We start from the raw sequence: 18,255 nt of genomic DNA on the forward strand, positions 1-18,255 counted from the left end.
AAAGAGCCCGGGCTCTGGAGTCAGAGGTCATGGGTTCAAATCCCGGCTCCGCCACTTCATCATCAATCGTATTTATTGAGGGCTTACTGTGTGCAGAGCACTGTACTAAGCGCTTGGGAAGTCCAAGTTGGCGACGTAGAGAGACGGTCCCTACCCAACAGTGGGCTCACAGTCTGGCACAGAGTAAGTACCTACCAAAGACCATTAGAAACAAAGTCACGCTGTGCTCTGGCACATTTTTTTATATATGTTTGTACATATTTATTACTCTATTTTACTTGTACATATCTATTCTGTTTATTTTATTTTGTTAGTATGTTTGGTTTTGTTCTCTGTCTCCCCCTTTTAGACTGTGAGCCCACTGTTGGGTAGGGACCATCTCTATATGTTGCCAACTTGTACTTCCCAAGCGCTTAGTACAGTGCTCTGCACACAGTAAGCGCTCAAGAAATACGATTGATTGATTGATTTAATGGCAGAAGCAGCGTGGCTCAGCGGAAAGAGCCCGGGCTCTGGAGTCAGAGGTCGTGGGTTCAAATCCCGGCTCCGCCACTTCATCATCAATCATATTTATTGAGGGCTTACTGTGTGCAGAGCACTGTACTAAGCGCTTGGGAAGTCCAAGTTGGCGACGTAGCGAGACGGTCCCTACACAACAGTGGGCTCACAGTCTGGCACAGAGTAAGTACCTACCAAAGACCATTAGAAACAAAGTCACGCTGTGCTCTGGCACATTTTTTTATATATGTTTGTACATATTTATTACTCTATTTTACTTGTACATATCTATTCTGTTTATTTTATTTTGTTAGTATGTTTGGTTTTGTTCTCTGTCTCCCCCTTTTAGACTGTGAGCCCACTGTTGGGTAGGGACCATCTCTATATGTTGCCAACTTGTACTTCCCAAGCGCTTAGTACAGTGCTCTGCACACAGTAAGCGCTCAAGAAATACGATTGATTGATTGATTGATTTAATGGCAGAAGCAGCGTGGCTCAGCGGAAAGAGCCCGGGCTCTGGAGTCAGAGGTCGTGGGTTCAAATCCCGGCTCCGCCACTTCATCATCAATCATATTTATTGAGCGCTTACTATGTGCAGAGCACTGTACTAAGCGCTTGTCAGCCGTGTGACTTTGGGCAAGTCACGTAACGTCTCTGTGCCTCAGTTACCTCATCTGCAAAATGGGGATTAAGACTGTGAGCCCCCGGTGAGACAACCTGATCACCTTGTATCCCCCCCAGTGCTTAGAACAGTGCTTTGCACATAGTAAGTGCTTAATAAATGCCATCATTATTATTATTTAGTAGGTGCATAAAAAACTAAGGCCAGCTGCCCTGCCGGCAGAGATGGCAGCCACCAGTCTCCCGTTTACCTAGGCAAAGAGAAGGCCCGAAGGAAAATTCCTGGGAGAGAGGCGGAGTAGCTGAGAGTCTCCTCTTCCCTCGTGGACCCTGCACATTAACCAGAAAGAAGGGCTGACTTGGACCCGCGTGGTTGAGAATTTCAGTCAACGTTGAACTTTTTATTTTTTTATGGTATTTGTTAAGCACTCACGATGTGCCAGGCACGGTCCGAAGCCCTGGGGTAGGTACAAGATAATCCATTTGGACCCAGTCCGTGTCCCACATGGGGCTCACAGTCTTAATCCCCATTTTACAGATGAAGGAACTGAGGCACAGAGAAGTTTAGTGGCTGCCCAAGGTCACGCAGCAGACAAGGGGCCGAGCTGGGACTAGAACTTAGTTTTTTCCTTGTCCCATGTCGGTGCTCTTTTAGTCTGTGAGAAGTCACTTCACTTCTCTGTGCCTCAGTTACCTCGTCTGTAAAATGGGGATTAAGACTGTGAGCCCCACCGTGGGACAACCTGATCACCTTGTAACCGCCCCAGCGCTTAGAGCAGTGCTTTGCACACAGTAAGCGCTTAATAAATGCCATCATTAAGCCCACTGTTGGGTAGGGACTGTCTCTATATGTTGCCAACTTGTACTTCCCAAGCGCTTAGTACAGTGCTCTGCACACAGTAAGCGCTCAATAAATACGATTGATTGATTGCTGTATCCACCAGACCTCACTGCTTCTCTACATATATTGCAGCAAATAATATCTAGTTATTCCACTTTTTGTAGGATTCTTAGAAACTGTCCAAATAGAGGCTTTTTTTCTCATTATTTTGGTTTCATATACATCAACTGGAGTTCCTTCCTTTGGAATATAGTTACATTTTATGTAGCGTCAGTTGTTTTGGTCTGGAGCCTTGAACAGAGCATAACAAAACTATTTACAATTTGGAGAAAAAGAGATTCAAGTGCTTATGAGAAGAAAAGGAAAGTTGAAGGAAGTAACTTTGTTTCTGTGGCTTTCCCCCAAGCTGCTTAGTCTTCAGGGCACCCGGTAAATGGTTTTGGTTGATTGATTTGAGAGAATATATAAATCAAGATAATAATAATAATGATTCATTCATGCAATCGTATTTGTTGAGCACTTACTGGGTGCAGAGCACTGTACTAAGCGCTTGGAAAGTACAAGTTGGCAACATATAGAGACAGTCCCTACCCAACAGTGGGCTTAATGATGGCATTTATTAAGCGCTTACTATGTGCAAAGCACTGTTCTAAGCGCTGGGGAGGTTACAAGGTGATCAGGTTATCCCACGGGGGGCTCACAGTCTTAATCCCCATTTTACAGATGAGGTAACTGAGGCACAGAGAAGTGAAGTGACTTGCCCAAAGTCACACGGCTGACAGTTGGCGGAGCCGGGATTTGAACCCATGACCTCTGACTCTAAAGCCTGTGCTCTTTCCACTGAGCCACGCTGAGATGTATGGGAGTTCCCATTACCTGTCCACAGCAAGCTTACAGTCTAGAGAGGAGACAGACATTAATATAAATAAGTAAATTACAGATATGTACATAAGTGCTGTGGGGCTGGAAGGGGGGATGAATAAAAGGAGAATTTCAAGGTGATATAGAAGGCAGTGGGAGAAGAGGAAAGGAGAACCTAGTCAGGAGAGTCCTTTTGGAGGAGAGCAGTGAAGCCAGTGGTCAGGAATTTTTGCTAGATGTAAAGTGGAATGTAATCTGGACAATGTTTAGGAAAATGATCCGGGCTGCAAGTATAGTAGAAGAGGGGAGAGATTGGAGGCAGGGAGGCCAATGGAGGCTGAAACAGTAGTCTCACTGGGAGATGATGAGAACTTGAACCAGGGTGATAGCTGTTGGGAGAGAAAGGAGGGAAACAACCTGCAAGATTTAGCAGCAGCCTATTCTGAGGGTTAAATTAATCAATCAATCAATCGTATTTATTGAGCGCTTACTGTGTGCAGAGCACTGTACTAAGCGCTTGGGAAGTACAAGTTGGCAACATATAGAGACGGTCCCTACCCAACAGTGGGCTCACAGTCTAAAATTCTAGACTGTGAGCCCATTATTGGGTAGGGACCGTCCCTATATGTCGCCAATTTGTACAGTGCTCTGCACACAGGAAGTGCTCAATAAACACGATTGAACAAATGAACGAAAGCGCGAGTGATTCCGGAGTCCTAACGGCGAGAGAAGTCCTGCTTTTTTTCCTCATTAAGGAAAGTCGAACAGATTCAGAGAGCTGTTCGGATAACCAGATGATTATCAGGCTGTCGTACAGGACGGGGGAATGTTGGAGCGGAACGGTTGTCCCGGTCAGGTGTCCTGTCCCAGTACTGATTCATCGATGCCAGATGCCTCAGAGGAAGACATAAATCCCTCACAGTGTACCACATTGTACAATGGGGCCCCCAGAATTGGCCGGGTCCAGAGGGCAGGGGGAAAGTCTTTTCCTGATACCTGTTTGGCCTTGCTCAGAGCAGAGTTTCTCACAGAAGGGTCATGGCCCCCGGGTGATTGTAGCCGAATTGCAAGGGGATCGTGGGAACCCTTCGCCCGGTCAACCTGGGAGTGTTTGTGAGAAATGAAAGACCGAACGTTGGCCACTACGGGGGAAGAGGAGAAGCAGTAGCAAAGCAGTGAAGAGGAGCAACATTACCTGGTGGTTAGAGCTCGGCCCTGGGAGTCAGAAGGACCTGGATTCTTATTCCAGCCTCCTCCCCTTGTCTGCTCTGTGACCTTGGACAAGTCATTTAACTCCTCTGTGCCTCAGTTAACTCACCCGTAAAATGGGGATGAAAACCGTGAGCCCCATGTGGAACATAGACTGCATGCAACCTGATTAACTTGTATCTACCCCAGTGTTCCGTAGAGAGCCTGACACACAGTGAACGCTTAACAAATAAAAAACCATAATCGGTCCCCGGACAATCTTATAAGGCCTGGAAATGGAAACAGTATTTAAAAATGGACAGCGCTTCAGCTCTTCCTTCTCGTCCTTCCCGACTCTTGCACGAATGTTGGCCTAAAAGCATCCTTTGTGTTAAAAGGAAGGTGACTCTACTTGATTGTAATCGGTTAGCTGTGTCTCATTGATTTTGATTTGGTTTTTGATTTTTACCTGAAAGTAATGTTTGGAAACATCCCTGAGGAAGGTTGGAATGAACATTCCAATGCTAGTTGGGCAAAGCTGAAAAGCAATTTGAGAGCAGGACTTGAATTTATAAACTGGAGAAAGTATCAATCAGTCAAGTATTAATTAGATAATACAGTCCTCTAGACTACAAGCTTGTTGTGGGCAGGGACTGTGTCTACCATCTTTGCTATACCGTACTGTTCCAAGCTCTTAGTCCCAAGCTCTGCACACGGTAAGTGCTCGGTAATTACAGTTAATTGATAAATAAGAAAGTGAAATGCAGAGCTATAGCGGACCAAAGTATAATGTATATCCTCTGAGGCTGAAGCATCCTAAACTATTTTTTTCCATCAAGTAATAAAACAATGTATTTTTAAAAATGGTACTTATTAAGTACTTATTACATGCCAGTCTTTCTGTTAAGCGCTAGGTTAGTTACAAGATAATAAGGTTGGGCACAGTCTGTGTCCTATATTGGGCTCATAGTCTAAGTAGGAAACAATAGGATTTATTCACCATCTTACGGATGAGATACTGAGGCCCAGAGAAGTGACATGACTTGCCCAAGGTCACAAATGGCAGAACTGGGCTCAGAACCCAGGTCCTCTGACTCTTGGGCATGTGATCTTTCCCCTAGGCTATGCTACTTTTTTTTTTAATGGTATTTAAGGCACTTACTATGTGTCAGGTACTGTACTAAGCGCTGGGGTAGGTGCAAGCTAAAAATAATAATAATGATGGCATTAAGTGCTTTCTACGTGCAAAGCACTGTTCTAAGCGCTGGGGAGGTTACACGGTGATCAGGTTGTCCCACGGAGGGCTCACGGTCTTAATCCCCATTTTACAGATGAGGTAACTGAGGCCCAGAGAAGTGAAGTGACTTGCCCAAAGTCACACAGCTGACAGTTGGCGGAGTCGGGATTTGAACCCATGACCTCTGACTCCAAAGCCCGGGCTCTTTCCACTGGGCCACGCTGCTTCTCTAATCAGGTTTGACATAGTCCCACATGTGACTCACAGTATTAAACCCCATTTAACAGATGAGATAACTGCGACACAGAGAAGTTAGGTGACTTTCCCAAGGTCACACAGCAGACAAGTGGCAGAGCTGAGATTTGACCCCAGGCCCTTCTGCCTCCCAGCGCGTGCTCTATCCACTAAGCCACGCTGCTTCCCGACGTCTTCTCTGCTTCTCGTGTCTCATCTTTGTTAGCCCTTCTCCGTCAATTGAGGCAAGTCCCTAAATATGCAAAAGAGCGTTCCTTAACCTGGTTTTCCAAACTCTATTTTCTTACATCCAACTCGCCGTCTACAAACGGATATTTCAAGACCGGTTCTCTCTCCCCAACCCCCACCAACCCCCAAGACTTGACGTAGAGGTGACTCTGAGGAAGAGGAAGTAAATGGCATTTTTCATTTAGAATTTTGAAAACTGGGAACCAGGGGGTTCTGGACCAGCGTTCGGGGGAGTGGGGGGGAGAACCGCTTTTCTCCTGTTCCATCGTAAGTGAAAATGAAGAACAAACGTCAGCACACGAACTTAGATCGGACCAAGAAACTCCTGACTGTTGTGAGTCAGCAAATCCCCCTCTCCGGAGATCATCTCGTCAGTGTGGAATGAGGCAATTATAGCCCTATGTGAACACACTACTTGGGGATCTTCCACCCCACCCCATCCCCCAAGCCTTAGGTACTTTAGTTTCAAATTCCACTAACCATTTACCAAATCGAGCTTCCTGCTTTTAGAATATAGGAACATACAACTTCCTCCTCTTGGGACGTTTGATAAGCATGCAAACCAGTCCGTTTGCTTCAACTCAACCCCTAATTGGAGATTAGAGTCCTGGAGGCCTGGCCTGGAGAGAGGAAAGAAGGCAAAAACATAGACTATCAAACAGTATCTGATACTCCTATATTAAGAACTCTGAATCATAAAATAGAGAGAACGTACTCCTGTATTAAGAACTTTGAACCCTAGAATAGAGGGAAGGCCTTACAGGTAGCTCTACTGTTTTAACTCTACTGAATTTAATAGCGTTCATTATGTGGGTGCTGTCGTGAGTTGTCATGAGGGGGAAATTAAGTCTCCCCTTTGAGGAAGTTTACAATCAGGTGAGGGGGAGACGGGAGTAACACAAACCACACTTCTTGTGGAAAAGAAGACACGTGAATACCGACGATAGAAACAAAAGTGGGATTTTTGGAGGGGACCAAGTGCAGGCAGCCAACTGGAATGATAGAAAACCTCAATCAGGTTGTATTGATCTGGGAAAGCCTCTTAGGGGAGGTGGTTCTTTAGCAGAATTTTGAAGGAGGGGGAGACAAAGAGGTGATAGACCCAGGAAGGGGATAACGTGAGCAGTGGTCACACTGAAGACCCAAGGGGTCAATAAATCAATGGTATTTATTGAGCTCTTACTGTGTGCAGAACACTGTACTAAACGCCTGGAGAGTAAAATATAGCAGAGTTGGTAGACGCACTCCGTGCCCACAACAAGCTTACAATCTAGAGGGGGAGACAGAAATTCTCTGCCCTAGCAGAGAAACAGCGTGGCTCAGTGGAAAGAGCACAGGCTTTGGAGTCACATATCATGGGTTTTTTTTTTTAATTGTATTGAGTGCTTACTGTGTGCAGAGCACTGTACTAAGCACTTAGCACTGTACTAAGTTCAAATGCCGGCTCCGCCAATTGCCAGTTATGTCACTTTGGGCAAGTCACTTAACTCCTCTGTGCCTCAGTTATCTCAAATGTAAAATGGGGATTAAGACTGTGAGCCCCCTTTGGGACAACCTGATCACCTTGTAACCTCCCCAGCGCTTAGAACGGTGCTTTGCACACAGTAAGCGCTTAATAAATACTATCATTATTATTATTATTATATAAATAAATTACAGATACTACATAAGTGCTGTGGGGCTGAGGGAGGGGTGAATAAAGGTTGCAAATCCAAGTGCAAGGAGGATGCAGAAGGGAGTGGGGCTGAGTCGGGGAAGGCCTCTTGGAGGAGGTGTGCCTTCGATAAGGCTTTGACGGCGGAGGGAGTGATCATCTGTTGGATATAGAGAGGGAGGGCTTTGCAGGACGTGGCCAAGAGGTTGGCAGCGAGATTGTCCAAGATCGAGTTACAGTGAGTAGGTTGGTATTAGAGGAGCAAAGTGTGTAGGCTGGGTTGTAGGAAATAAGTGGGCAAGGAGATCGAGTGCTTAAAAGCCGACGGTAAGGGGTTTCTGCTTGCTGCAGAGGTGGCTGGGCAACCACTGGAGGTTCTTGAGTGGGGAAAAGTGGCTTGAACGTTTTTGTGTAAAAATGCTCTGGGCAGCAGAGTGAAATATGGACTGGAGTCGGGGGAGGCAGGGAATTCAGCAAGGAAGCTGGGGCAGAAATCAAGGCAGGATAGGATAAAGGGTAAGATGTTTTGGAATTTGGGCTTTGAAATATTAAAGGATTTGTTAACTTCACCCTCTCCCTTGCCTTCCTACCCCTGCTTCTCCAGACTGCTGTCGTTTTCAGATGTACAGACACTCTGGGACCCAAACCCATAGTTGTTTTACTTTGAGACTCTTACTTTTCAGCTTCTCCAGCAAAAGATAGATTTGTTTAAGGCCGAGTTTCTCCAAGGACCACTTGCCCTAGAGCTGCTCTAAATATGTTCTTGCTGTCTAGGAAGAGCGGATTTCTTGCGCTCCCGGCGACTTTTGAATTCCCTCATCTCTTGGAGGGTCTCTCTCCTCGCCTGTTCATAATAATAATCATAATGGCATTTATTAAGCGCTTGCTATGTGCAAAGCACTGTTCTAAGCGCTGGAGAGGTTACAAGGTGATCAGGTTGTCCCACGTGGGGCTCACAGCCTTCACTCCCATTTTGCAGATGAGGTAACTGAGGCCCAGAGAAGTTAAGTGACTTGCCCAAAGTCACACAGCTGACAAGTGGCAGAGCCGGGATTTGAACCCATGACCTCTGACTCCAAAGCCCGTGCTCTTTCCACCGAGCCACGGTACTGGCCCTTCTTCTTTCCCCTCAGAAGACAGGCTCTTTTGGACATTGGTAGTATTGCTAGAATGCGAACGTTGCCGCATGTTCCTCTTTGTGAGTCCGGCTACCTCAGGAGAAGAAAAATGAGGGAAGTTAGTGTTTGCCCCTGGCAGAGGGAGTTCGCGGGGGCTTTTTGCTGTCAGAGCAGTCTTCTAGTGTTTGGTATCGGATGCCCAGGACAGCTTCATTTGTGTGTATTCAGTAGTATTTACTGAGCGCTCATCTGTGCAGAGTACTATATTAAGCGTTTGGGAAGAATGCAGTAGAGATAGTAGACATGCTCCTTGCCCTCAAGAAGTATAGTGGTTCTTGCCATTTGTTTTTTGGCCTAAATGAATACACAGCCAATGGTTTTTAGCAAGCCCTTTTGTAATGGCGTTATTTAATTGCTTACTATGTGCTAAGCACTGCACCAAGGGCTGGGGTAGATATAAGATAATCGGCTTGGTTACAGTCCCTGTCCTACATGGGGCTCACAGTCTTAATCCACATAGTAAGCACCCAATAAATGCTGTTGATCGATTGATTTGTCCCTTTTTGCAGATGAGGTAATTGAGGCACAGAGAAGGGAAGTCACTTGCCCAAGGTCACCCAGCAGGCTAGTGGCAGAGCCGGGATTACTCTATTTATTTATTACTCTATGTATTTATTTTACTTGTACCTATCTATTCTATTTATTTTATTTTGTTAGTATGTTTGGTTTTGTTCTCTGTCTCCCCCTTCTAGACTGTGAGCCCACTGTTGGGTAGGGACTGTCTCTCTATGTTGCCAGCTTGTACTTCCCAAGCGCTTAGTACAGTGCTCTGCACACAGTAAGCGCTCAATAAATACGATTGATTGATTAGAACTCAGGTCCTCTGCTCTATCCAGTAGGCCACATGGCCTCTGTGAGGCAGCTATGAAAATTGAGGGTAGGCACTAGCGATTGTGTGGGTCTTGCCTTGCCTTATTCCGTCGAGTCGTTTCCGACCCACGGCTACATCGCTCCCAGAACGCCCCGCTCTCCATCTGCGATCATTCTGGTAGTGTATCCATGGAGTTTTCTTGGTAAAAATACAGAAGTGGTTTAGCGTCGCCGCCTTCCACGTAGCAAACTCGAATCTCCGCCCTCGTCTCTCTCCCATTACGATGCCGCCCAGCGTGGGTGAGTATTGACTGCAGCAGATTGCCTTCCACTTGCTAGCCACTGAATGGAATGGGTAGGCCTATGGTTGACTCTTCCTCCCGTAGCCAAGACTACTAGCGGACTGGAAACTCTCCAGGTGCGATCCTGAGAGGAGATTGACTGGGTACAGTAATAATAATAAGGATGATGATGGCATTGATTCGGCGCTTACTCTGTGCCAAGTTCTGGGGTAGACGCAAGATCATTAGATCAAACACAGTTCCTGTCATTCATGGGGCTCACGGTCTGTGAAGGAGGGAGAGCGGGTATCTGATCCCCATTTTACAGATGAGGAAACTGAGGCACAGAGCAGTTAAGTGGCTTGCTTGAGGTCCTGCCACAGGCAAGTAGCAGAGCGGGGATTAGAACCCGAGTCTCCCTGACTGCCAGAGTCAAGGCGTGGAGGAATAGTGTCCCTGTGGGAATGGATAGGCACCTGGTCTGGCAAATAGGATGGTAGATTAAAAAAAAAAAAAGGAAATTCTGCAGGGTGAGTTGCTCCTGGCACTAAATGGCAACACACACACACACACACACAAAGGCACCATTCAGGCTTATCAAAGGCAAGCGGGTTGCTGTGTTGAGACAGGGCAAATAATGTGGTGATAAAGGTGGTAGTGTTTGTCTTTGAAAAGCAGCATTGAAATTACTGAATTAAAAACCGATTCCTAGAGCCAGTTACTCTGCAGAAAAGGAACAGCATTAACATTCACTGTAAGGCTCAATAGGATGAATTAAGTCTAAAAGTCAGTATTTGGGTTTTGGTTATTACACCCCCAAAAACTCTGCTGTTGCTTCCACTTGTCAGTAGTCAGGGCCTTGTAGTAATCTGTTGAAAGCCCGACGCAGTTGTAAGATCTGTACATGATTAGCTTAAAAATATGGGTCTGTCCTCCAGGGAGCTTATCATCCAATAAACAGCGAGAGGACCAGCAACCATCTAACAGAAACAGAAATATAATAGAAGGGAAAGTCCCTTTTCCAACCATTCATTATCTGAAGTGAGACGAGTGTTAGGTGATCGAAACAGTTTAGCTATGTCAAGCTGGGTTGATCTCCAAATCTTTGACCGAACTAATCTCAGGGACTCAGATAATCATCTTTCTGCTCTATTTACAGTAGGGAAAGTGTTTTCCGTGTGTGGGTGGTGAAGGGTTAAGAGCTGTAAATTCAGAAAATGTGGAGGCGGGGATAGGGCCAGTTGCTTCTCATGAGTTTCCAAAGACTCCCAAGGAGGGGTTAGGACGGTCAGGCACTTACGTGGCACGAGCGATAGCCACATGAAAATTGAAGGGAATCTCAAGATTGATAATGTGGAGGTTATATGGATGCGGTGGGCTTCTCAAAGTCCAAGCTACTAGGGGAGAATGGGAGAGCCAGATTGCCGAGGGAATCTTAAGGAGGCCAGAAAGGCCCAAATCCGACCAGGGTGGTGTTGAGCTGCAGTTATCAATCAATCAATCGTATTTATTGAGCGCTTACTGTGTGCAGAGCACAGTATCCCCATGGCATCCCCATGGCATCGGCAGCTATAGGCAGACCTCAGCAGTGTCATCATCATCATCATCATCATCAATCGTATTTATTGAGCGCTTACTATGTGCAGAGCACTGTACTAAGCGCTTGGGAAGTACAAATTGGCAACACATAGAGACAGTCCCTACCCAACAGTGGGCTCACAGTCTAAAAGGGGGAGACAGAGAACAAAACCAAACATACCAACAAAATAAAATAAATAGAATAGATATGTACAAATAAAATAAATAAATAAATAGAGTAAAAATTATGTACAAACATATATACATATATACAGGTGCTGTGGGGAAGGGAAGGAGGTAAGATGTCCTCACCCTCGGAAGAGATCTTGGTGTTTCTGCCGGAGGAAGACTCGTACTTCACATCCAGGCAATACCACATTTCAGCAGGGCCGGCCCTGCGGGTCCAAGTTCGTCCTCCGACCCCTAACCCCAGCCCAAGCCTCAACTTGCAGATTTGAAAGAAACACATTTGGAGCGGCATCTTGGCTTAATGGAAGGAACGTGGGATGTGAGTCAGGAAACCTGGCTTCTCTGTACTTTGGTCTGGCCCTGGCCTACCGTGCGACCCTGGCCAAGTCACTTATCCTCTCTGGACCTGAGTTTCCTCGTCTGTAAAATGGAGATAAGATAGCTTGCGAGCCCAGTGCGGGATAGGGTCAGTGTCCGATCTCTTAAAGCACAGAGTAAGCATTCGGTGCTGTAATTATTCATTGTTAACATTGTAACCGCACTGCCTAACCCAGGACAGACGCTGTAAGGACACACTGATAGCCAGTTTCAAGGGCCGTTGCGGTAGCCGCAGTTCCAACCACCCCGTGCGAAGGACACACAGGGAGGGCAGCTCAATTGGAAAGAAGGTCACGTCCATTTTGAAGTCTTTCTCTGAGCGCCGTCTTTAGATATAAAAACTTGCCACTTAATAAATAATCTACCTGTACTTCAAACTTTCTGTAGTAAAATGAGGAAGTCACGAATCACTCATAGAGGTAAATGCTTACTACCGGCCTTCTATTTGATCTGAGAATGGCTTTAATGGTGATTACTTCAGAAAATTCTAAACATTTCCAATAGCCGGACTCCCCATAGTTACTTGACCAACTCCTATAGCTTCGACAAATAACGTCATCAATCTCCATTTCAATACCATTTTGCTATTCCATATGTTCATTCCCCTGGAGTTCAGGTTCTGGGCTCCACACCCTGGGCTGAATAAGTAATTAAGTAATTAAGTGGTGGATTTGCTCCCTCTAGGCAGTCCAATGATAATAGTAATAATGGCATTTAAGTGTTTATTTTGTGTCAAGCACTGTTCTAAGCCGTGGGGTAGATATAAGTTAATCAGACTGGACACACGTTGTCCCTCATGGGGCTCACAGTCTAAGGTGAAGGGGAACAGGTATTGATTCCCCATTTGTATGGATTCCCCTTTTTACAGATGAGATAACTGAGGCACAGAGAAGTCACATGACTTGCCCAGGATCACACAGCGGACAAGTGGTGGAAACAGGATTAGAACCCAGGTCCTTCTGACTCACAGTCTCATGCTCTATCTAAAAGGCCACGCGCTAGACCAGGCTGCCTCGCAATCAGAATAATCCATCTACCTAATAATTAATAATTATATTTATTAAACATTAACTCCAGTTCTACTCACTGTGATAAGCTCTAGGGTAGATCAATCAATGGTATTTATTGAGCACTTACTGTGTTCAGAGCAGTGTACTAAGTGCTAGATACAAGATATTCAGGTCAGACACTGCCTCGGTCTCACGTGGAGCTCACAGCCTGAGGAGGAGGGAGACCAGGTATTTATTTAATCGCCTTTTTGCAGGTGAGGAAACTGAAATGGAGAAGTTAAGTGACTTGCCTAAGGTCACACAGCAGGCAAGCGACGGAGTCAGGGTTAGAATCCAGGTCCTTTGACTTCCAAGACTGTGCTATTCCCACTAGGCCACGCTCTCTCTTGTTCAGAGACTCTCGCTGTCCCGCAAGGTGCTCGTAGTCCAAGATATAGTTAAAGCTCTATCTTAACCTCTTTGTGCCCATGCCCTCATCTATAAAATGGGGTTAAATGACTTTTCCAAGGTCACTCTGCAGGGTCGGTGGGAGAACTGGAACTAAAATCGGGGCCTTCCAAATCAGAGACCGTAGTGCTTCCAATAGGCCAGTCCTCCAGATCATTACTTGCTCAGTCTCTTCCCCTCACTTGTACTGAACGCGGTATAACAATACAAAGTAATAATGTAACATTTTCGGTGTGAAATTTATAAACCATGTCCCATCTTGTGCCTCTTCCCATCTAGAATACTGAACTTCACAGTTTTGAACTTGTGAATGACCACATATAAAACCTCGGTACACTGACTCATAAAAATAGCATCTTGCGATTACAGACCCCGCCTTAACTTCAGATTTCAGGAAATTTTATAAATAATCTATTGCAAGTTTCATAGGGAGCTTTCTGCGGAATATGTGCTTGGTCTCCCCAGAGTTCAGTGGCTTTTTGGGCGATAAGGCTGTTATAGAGTACTCTCCCAACCACTTAGTACAGTGTTACACACAAAGTTTAGCGCTCAGTAAATATGACTGATTGATCGGTTAATGCAGAGGGAACGTCTTAGAGGGATCAGGCAGCATTATTGTTGGGAACACAAGCTGCGTCTGTAAGGGGCAAGATATATTTTTGGAGAAAAATGTCAAAACCTGACCAAAGAGCTAACTTGCCTCTTGGAACCCCCTAGATATATTCAAGGCAAAGTGAGGGTTCTGGAACCTAGAATCACCGATCCATCACCTACCACAGGATTAAACCCACATATCCCCATCAGCTACTAATAGGCTGAACCCTTGGGTTGATCTGGATTGCCCTGCCTATGCGTTTTTATCAGCAAAATTGAGTTTTAATCAGTTTATTACGTAATATTGTAAATTAAAGCAATGTCTTGCAGTTGGGCTGATGAACAGTAGCCACCTCTTGGTACCGGGAAATATCCCTAGAGATCTTTGTTGCCAATTCTGAGACCATTGAGTTTTTGTGGGGAGGTTTCCCTCTAAACTGTGGGTGTTGGGGAATTAGCTCAATGAGACGAGAAAGATCTGACTGAGTTTTTAGCACCAGTTGGCAATCTGCAAACCATAGTCTGATTTTGGGGCAACCTTTTGCATCCAAACTGTGTAAGTACTGGTTAACGAGTCAGCCAGACGGTAAACCTGAAGGAAGGTGGGCAGGAAAATGTACCACACTTCTTTGTTTGGCAGAAAACTTCCAGGGATTCTTCGGATAAAATTGCAGTTCACCATGCATTAAAAAAAGTTTCTTGGAATGTTAAGGGTCTCGAGGGTGTGTGATTGATGTGTGGTGCTTGCAAGTGTCTGATCCGACCCACTTGGTAAACTTAAAAAATTAAAACATTTTACTATGCTGCCTGGAGGGAAAATGAATTAAGTTCATAATACAAGTAAAATCTGATCCTGTACAGTGCAGTTTGTTGAAATTCTTTTGGTTCTTTAATGAGGTATTGCCCATTATGTGAATTTTCAGGAGGTCATCTGATTTTTACCTTGTTCCTTTTTGTTGGGAAGAAAAACAAAACCCACAAAAGCAGTATTTCAGCAATCACAGTAGTCTTTCTCTGTGACGTTTCTCAACCAACAGTTATGCAAAATCTCTTTTTTAAAGATCATGTGGTTATGGCTTCTCTGGAAAGGTCTTGATGGACAAATTGTTCCTTACACTGGGCCAGTTCCACTATGAGAACTGAGATTTATTTTCCGCCCAAACGAAAGGTTCGATTGAAGATTAAACGTTCACGTGAGCCTGTTGAAATGTTGAGCAGTCCAGCTACCGCCCGTGAAGGCGCTCAAAATGTTTGGCAAGAAGCAGAACGAGAACCGAGGCTTTCTGATTCCTAGCGTACCACTCTGAAGGCTTGGAACGTCGCCGTGGTAGATAGGGGCAGCTTTTATTTTTCTAGGTTAGGAGCAGGAAATTTGCCTGTAGAACTATTGCTGGTTTTCGTGAAAGGGGACATAGGTTGAAGAGAGGTTATCTTGCTCTGGATTCTAACCCAGTAAGGGATGACCCAGAACTGAGCTAAAAGGTAATGTGTTAATGGGTGAAGTTTTAGCTTGATGCCATCCAGCCCTCCTTGATGGATAACGTTGAGAGAAATTTTAGAACAGGCCCGAGGGTCTCGTTATGGCCTAAGGAGATGCCGAAGATGCCGGTCTTGATACTTGATCTACCTTAGTTTCAAAACAAATTCCCACAGAAAAACTGTAGCCGCATCCGTTGCAACATCCCATTATGGCCAAAGGACCTCCGTTGTTTCTCCCAATAGTCTGGATTTGCTGTTTACAGAGCGGAGTTGCCCTAAGGAGATCAGAGGAAGACTTCTTGGAACTTGGAGAAATCCCATGTGTACTAGAGGGTGGAGGGAAGAAAAGACCGGGCAAGAACCGGGTGCCAGTTGGAAAAAGTAGCCAAGGCAAGGGGATGGATCATTTGGTCTAATTTCTGACCCATGTTTAACTTTGGAAATGTGACTTTTTGGAAGGGAAGATAGGGTAATGGCTATTTGTGAATCAGGAAGTTGTGTGCAGCCTCTACTTGATTGTGTAGCAGTTTCTGATGGAGGGGGAAGGAGCAGAGGAAAAGAGATTGCCGGAATAGATCATTGCAAACTGCTTGCAAGGCCAGAACTGAGCCAGAAATGCTGAAATCGTCACAAGGCATACAGGGATAATGAAACTGAAATGTAAATGATTCCAAGTCAGTGACTTGAAAATGTCCCGCGTTTAAAAGAGTGTGGCTGTAGAAAATTCCTGAATTATGGTAAACTTGTTCAACTTGTGAAGGTCCCAGAAATGATTTTTTTCATTCAGATACTGTATCGGAATTCGTTTCATTCAAATACGTCATCCGATGTTGAGTTTTCCAGAGGTGTCCAAGATACTTAACCTCCTGAGCTTCATTCCCTCATCTGTAAAAATGGGGATAAAATATCTATTCTCCCTCTTCCTTAGACTGTGAGCCCTGTGTGGCACAGGGACAATCTGTGCCCAGGCCTTAGTAAAGTCCTTGGCATATAGTGAGCACTGAACAAATGCCACTATTGTCATTACTCCTCTAAACTGCTGCAACTTGGTGTGCCAGCTCCCTAGTAATAATATCAATAATAATAATAATAATAATAATGGTATTTGTTAAGGGCTTTACTATGTGCCAGGCCCTATACTAGGCGCTGGGGTGGATACAAGCAGATCGGGTTGGACACAGTCCTTGCCCTATGTGGTGCTCACAGTCTCAATCCCCTTTTTACAGATGAGGTAACTGAGGCACAGAGAAGTGAAGTGACTTGCCCAAGGTCACACAGCAGACAAGTGGTGGAGCCGGGATTAGGACTCTTTCTGACTCACAGGCTTATGCTCTGTCCACTAGACCACACTGCTTCTCACCATCTAAGAAAGAGGGAGAACAGGTATAAAATCCTCATTTTACAGATGGGGAAACCTAGGCACAGAGAAGTTAAATGATGTGCCCTAGGCCACACAGCAGGCGAACGGCAAGGTTAGAATTAGAATCCAGGTCCCAGGCCTGTGTTCTTTCCACCGGGCCATGCTGCTGCTTTTGAAAACTGGTTTTGATAAGTGTAGCTACATTCTTTCTTTCACAGTCTACACTAGGAGTAGAGAGAAATTTCTCCGCCTCTCAAAAAGTAGAAATGAGAGCTAAATCTATCTTTGTAGCCCTAGGTAAGCCTTTATATGTAACCACTGGAGTTGTGGCATTTCCATTGTGCGTCCGACCCGTTTTGAATAGTGCTTTGTGGACTGAACCCCAATTTGTTTCCTTCCTATTGAACAGAGCCTGCTGTTGGAGTGAGAGGGAAGAGAGGCTCTGTCCCTCTCTGTTAAGGTGACATACGTCGGTCCAGATTGTGTTATCAGTAGTTTGGAGGTGTAGTTACCCGCCGGATTAATATTCTCCGGTGTGTAGAATACTGAGAGGCAGCTCTTTACATCAGCACAGAGTAAACACAGCTGTCATTAGCTCCCTCCTGAAACACATCAGTGACCAACTGCAGACACACACATGGACAACAATGCCCTCTCTCCCTGCCTTTAAAACAGCTGAGAGAAACAGACCAGGAAGATACTACTCACCTTTGTTCTGTGCCTGTTTCCGGCAACTCCCCTGGCCAGATGTATCATGCTTGGCTGGACAAGAGCCCCGGCCCTCCGGAATAACGTAGTATGTTTTGGCTGCCAACACCGAGTGTTGGGCCTCAATTAACCTTTCCTAACGGGCCACCCACCTCCTCCTCCCCAACTTGAAAAAGAGACGTTAGGGGGATCTCGGTTGTTTTGTTTCTTTGAGAACATAACTCGGCTCCATCTCCCTCTGTGACTCGAAGTGTGTAGAAGACAGAAGTCGCGAAGGGGAATTCATTCATTCAATCGTATTTCATTACGTATCATTACGTATTGATCCGTCGCGAAGGGAAATTCATTCATTCAGTCGTATTTCATTACGTATCATTACGTAATGATCCGTAAAGTAATGAGAAGAAAACACCCTGTTGAGGGTCCAAACTCAACTCCAGTGGACTAGAACATCATGTTGAACCCACTTCTAATCTGGCCTTTCAGGAGAATGGAACCATAAACTCCTTTTTCAAGAGGGAAATGACTCAGAATCCCAGTGGGAGAAATGAAATGAGTGTCACGTATTTAGGGAAATGAAAGTTTGATAGCCTTCAGCTGTGGGGTTTTTGAAAAGAACCTGCAGGGAAGAAACCAAGATTAGAAGTTGGAGTGAATAACCGGGAGTGTGAGTCATAGCAGTGAGTGGGGCAAGTCCTTGGAGGTTTGAGAATGAGGTAGATAGAGTTGAACCTCATGAGAGAGAAGAATAGAGGAGGACAGGGACTCATTTCCTGGAGTGAAGTTTATCATCCTGGAGTGAAGATTTAGTAATAATAACAATAATGGTATTTATGTGCTTATTATGTGTCAAGTGCTGT

At 45.2% G+C, this 18,255-nt stretch overlaps 1 protein-coding gene across 2 annotated transcripts in view; it reads left to right on the forward strand.

Annotated features, from left to right (window-relative positions):
* The window catches only part of LYN (LYN proto-oncogene, Src family tyrosine kinase), a 126,097-nt gene that overhangs the window by 51,165 nt on the left and 56,677 nt on the right, over positions 1 to 18,255 (forward strand). The gene's annotated exons all lie outside the window — the stretch shown is intronic.

Source organism: Tachyglossus aculeatus, chromosome 25, assembly GCF_015852505.1.
Source record: "Tachyglossus aculeatus isolate mTacAcu1 chromosome 25, mTacAcu1.pri, whole genome shotgun sequence".
NCBI lineage: Eukaryota > Metazoa > Chordata > Mammalia > Monotremata > Tachyglossidae > Tachyglossus > Tachyglossus aculeatus.